The following is a 5,036-nucleotide window of genomic DNA, read 5'->3' as shown; positions in this document are numbered from 1 at the left end:
AAACTTTTTCTTGCTATCCTTTAGTGTTTATGGGGAATATACCTTACTGGAATGAATAACTGAATCCTGCCTGCCTGCCAATGTGATTGTCAGTATTAAAAAAAAGTCTATGAAAGGTCTTTTGAAGTAGTAAAGATAGATATATATATATAGAATGGGATTTAACAAGTCGGGATACTACCTCAAGGTCAGCAGTTTGAAACTATCAGCCATTTCGCGGACAAATATTGAGGCTTTCTGCTGCCATAAAGATTTACATCCTCAGAACCCCTATTCAGTGTCACTATGAATTTGAATTGACTCCTAGGCACAATACCTCCCTTAACTAGTTTTCATTATTTATGTTGTTTTCTTTCTATGGAAACTGAGATCTTTTTGAAAAGATCTAGGAACTTCTGAAGATTTTTTTGTATCTGTAGTATCCATAGATTTATGGCTAATTCAGAAAAAGCATCAAGTGTCTCTAGGTCTCCACAATCATTTGTATACATCAGTAAGAGCTCAACATTTTTATAATTATTATTTGATGAATGAATGACAGTTTATTTATCCATTCTTCTAATTATGGACAGAGTTACTGCTTTGAGTTTTCTATTATTATGAGTCAAGCTGCTCTGTACATTTTTATGAAAAAAAATTTTTGTTGTAAATTGAGTGAATGTTTACAGAAAAGATCAACAAATCATACATTGTGCTTTATCTCAATGATTGCAATCCCGTCCAAGGATCTGAACATCATTCCTATTCTGAGTATAAAAGCAAGAATCTGGAATACTATTGATTACACATGATTTAATAAGATAAAGCAATTTTCACTTTTATAATTTTTTATTGTTTCTATAGTCATATTGCACCTTAAGTGATGTGTTAATTTGCTCTAATTTCTAGATCTATAAACTACATCAGAACATGGCATAGTAACAATTTGTTGTTGTTGTTTTTAAGTGCTGACGAGTCAGTTCTAACTCATAGTGACCCTGTGTTTGGTGTCTGAGGAGCAATTGGTGAGGTATTGTGGAATAATGCCCTGGACTGAAATGTAAGTTTGAATTGCAAGGTCAGCAGTTCATATTCACTAGCCACTGCTCAGAAACCAGTCGCTCCTCTACTTATCCATTTTATACAGGAACACTACGAGTTGGAATAGACTTGATAGCCCTTAACAACAGCAAGCTATTACTGTCCTATTACCTACTCCTCTTAAAGAAATGGAGTAAGTTAAGACCATAACCCCAGCATATACCACTGCTTTCTAGGATTCTTGCAGGAGAAGATGGATCCCTTGTTTTCTGGGTCCATGTAGACTTGTCACTGAATCACAAAATTAGCATTGGGAGAAGTATAAGGCATCTTGCTTCTTCGTTCACTGTGGTCGGAATATTTTTGTTTCATGTTTGCTCTCAATTCTGATGAATTGGCCTTTCTTTTCACAGATATTTCCTCTCAGATTTTGATAACAGGCTATTATTAGTCAACCTCAGTTTTCAGGAGTTGTATTTTTATTACAGTGTGGATTTGGTGGAACTCAATTAAGAGATTGCTAACCAAGCATCATTTCAAAATGAAACATCAACCACTTACTTATAATGTGTTTCTTTTAAAAACTTCATATCTAAGCATATATCATTCCAGTTTTCTGTATTCCTTAATCATAAACAGGTTCTTTCTTGTTTTTCATTAAGGTGAGGTAGTTATGTCAAAGATGGACAACATAACTTCATCACATAGGCAATCCCCATATGCACAACTTTGTTGTCCTAAACAAACCTAAATATATGTAAAATGCAGACTTTTCTCAACACAGAACATAAGATTGTATGGGACAAGAGTCCTGTCATTACCATGTATTTTTATTTTCTTATTTTTTTTCTTTACTGGAAATCTCTTCAATTCTTTATCTATACTCAAGCATAGAATATAACCACATACCAAACCTTCATTAACCTAATACTCTCATTCTAGAATCTAATTCTTCCTTATTACTTTCCTTGGGGTTAGTTAACAAATGGTATCATATTCTGTTCATATTAACCCTCTGTAATGTCACCAGTTTTGTATCTCAGGAGATTGAATTTGCACCTATGCATTTAAATATTTCATCAGGGTATGCAAATCAGGACCCATTGGGTTTAAAGGTGAACTCTCATCTCAAGCTATTGCCATGAACTGTTTTTATATTATTTTCTGGAGATCATCAGGGAAAAAATATTATGCACAAAACTGATTTAAACAACATCTGCTTCAATCACTGCTACAAACCCCCCAGAGATTACTGAAAGGATAATAATTTTTTGCCATGTGAGAATACTGTGTTCTTTTCTAAATGGGTTAAGTGCATACAGTAGCAGAACACAGAGAAAAGTCAGAATGAGAAAATATGAATAGAAGATAATTTAGCTTTGAAAATTATAATTGTATCCCATAAGAAACAACTCACATTAATCCACAAAGAAACTTTCTCTAACAAGTTATGAGTTCATTCCCTGAATTCTAACATTCAAGTGGTTGGTTAGTCATTAAATTATCTATGCTTTAATTTCCTCAACCCATAATAATACTCTTACATGAGCTCTTTGAAGGTAGGTGCACATCACTCTAGTTCCCCATTTTATACATAGTGCTTAACATAGTAGTCAGCATATACTTTGGTTTGTTTTGTTTACGTTTTTGTTGTGAATTGAGTGATAGATTACATGGGAGAACATTGATTTTACACTCATCATTTCATTATAATGATTACAAACTTCTCCATGTGCCATCATTCAACAGTATTTGCTTATATTCCCTCTGGGTTTTGTTTTGTTTTTTTGTTTTCTTTTAGGATGTACACAAAAATAAGATGCACACAAAAACGTTCAGGAATAGATAATCATTTAAAGAACCAAAGGGCATATTCTGCAAGCCTGCTTCCTGGCCACTAGCCCACAGCCTTTCTATTTCCATGAGTCTAGAGTCCTCAACTGTTCTTTCTTTCCACGTCCTTATCTCTGCCTCCATCTCTGGTGTCACTGCTTCTCTGGATAGGATCCCACATTTGCCTCATGCTCTTCTATCTTGATGGTTTTAGGTTCCTCTGTTCCTGGACTGTAAGATTAACTATTCCCCCTTTTTGTTACAAAACTTCTATCTTTACAGTTGTGAACGTCGCAATTAGTCATGATAATAATTATTCACTATTGAACTATAAGAATCGAATCCCATCTCCTTTCACCAGACCCATCTAGACAAGATGAAAACTACTCAGTGGGAATTTTACCTTTGCCCCATACTCTGAAAATAAACTTCCTCTTGAAAATTGTAAGCAAGTTACTTTGTGCCTTTGTAGTCACCCCACCCCTGCAATTTTGGGAAACCAATGTCTAAGTTGCCCATCTCTATCAATTCTGTATACAGAGGATTGATGTGAAGACTCTTCTCTCAGTTGGTATTTTGAGCAACTTCATCTGTACGTATAGATCAAGTTCATTTGTGACAATTTATATTTGTTTCCTTTTTCAAGTATAGGTGAAGTTCAGTTGTAGCAGTTTATACTTGTTTCCTTTTTTAAAAATTGTTTTTAAAAGTCTTTCTCTAATCAAGTTCTTGTCATCAAGCTATTAAGGCTAGGTTGAAAGATTACTCTCTACAAGTTTGGGCATTCTTGTGCATCTCCCCTCACTTCATATCAGCTGGACACTTCACTCTCAGCTCTAGCCCTCTGTGACTATGTCCATCTCCATAGTCTCAGGAGCCCCCAGGTTTCATCACATTTCAGACCAATCAGCCCTTTCTCTTCTCTCTCATCTCCAAGTCAACAGGAGTCTATGGAACGTGATCAAACTCAGCCCAAGTAGTCATTTTTGCCTTTCCCCCTCTTCAATTCACCAGTTGACCAATGTGGTCACAAGCAATCATACATGCCTGCTCATGTGTTCTCTTTGAGTTTCAGTCTTAGAGGGAGTTTGCCCTAAAAGGACTTGATTACTTGCCTTGATAGCTCCACAGTGAACCATTTGCTTATTCTTGTAGTAGCCAATCAAACTGCCATTTTTGTTTTGATTTTTCCTGCTAGTCATTCTTTAAAGAAGTATCTTCTGCTCTTCTAGCTGTTCCAGGGTGGTCTGCTGGTCTTTCCAAGTGGGAATGGCCCACCTCAGAAGGTTCTGGATGGGTAGACATTTTATAGCAAGGAGGGGAGTGATTAACTTTTCAGTCTAGGAGTGGAGGTCCCTAGGACCACCAAGGGAGAAGAGCAGAGAGTGGGACCCTACCCAAAGAAGCAGTGATGCCTGAAATGGAGCCAGAAATGATGACATGGAGCAATGGAGCAGCTGGAGACTTTAGATCCAGAGAGAGTGAGCGACTGTGTGCTGAAGACCTGGGGGACACGGGGAAGGATTGCATGGAGAGGATTGTAACCATGGCAATGAGAAGATGTACGATAGAATGAATGTAAAACTAATGTTCTCCCATGTAAACTATCACATAATTCACAATAAAACATTTAAGAATAAAAATGCAGCCATAGTGCTCTTTGGAGACCAGGATGGACAAACTTTGTATCTTCTACTTTGGACATATTGTCAGGAGGGACCAGTTGCTGGAAAGGATATCATGTTTAGTAGGTGAAGGATCAGAAAAAAATGAGGAAGACCCCAGTGAGATAGATTGGTAAAGTGGCAGCATCAACGGGCTCAAGCTTGACAACACTTGTGAGGTTGGCCCAGGACTGGGCAGTGTTTCATTCTGTTGTGCATAGGGTCACTATGAGTCAGTATTGACTCAATGGCACCTAAAAACAAGAACAAATAGCTAAAGATCGAAAACCTTTCTTCATGTGTTTGTTGGCTGCCTGAATGTCTTCTTTTGTGAAGTATCTGTTCATGTCCTATTCCCATTTTTTTAATTGGGATATTGTCTTTGTCTTGTAGAAGTGTTTTTAAAGTGTTGAAGAGCAGAGAAGTCAGCTTGAGGACTAAGGTGTGCCTGACCCAAGCCATGGTATTTTCAATAACCTCATATGGATGTGAAAGCTGGACAGTGAATAACGAAGATAG

Source organism: Chrysochloris asiatica, unplaced genomic scaffold (genome assembly GCF_000296735.1).
Source record: "Chrysochloris asiatica unplaced genomic scaffold, ChrAsi1.0 scaffold00211, whole genome shotgun sequence".
Classification (NCBI taxonomy): domain Eukaryota; kingdom Metazoa; phylum Chordata; class Mammalia; order Afrosoricida; family Chrysochloridae; genus Chrysochloris; species Chrysochloris asiatica.
This window is presented reverse-complemented; position numbering follows the sequence as displayed.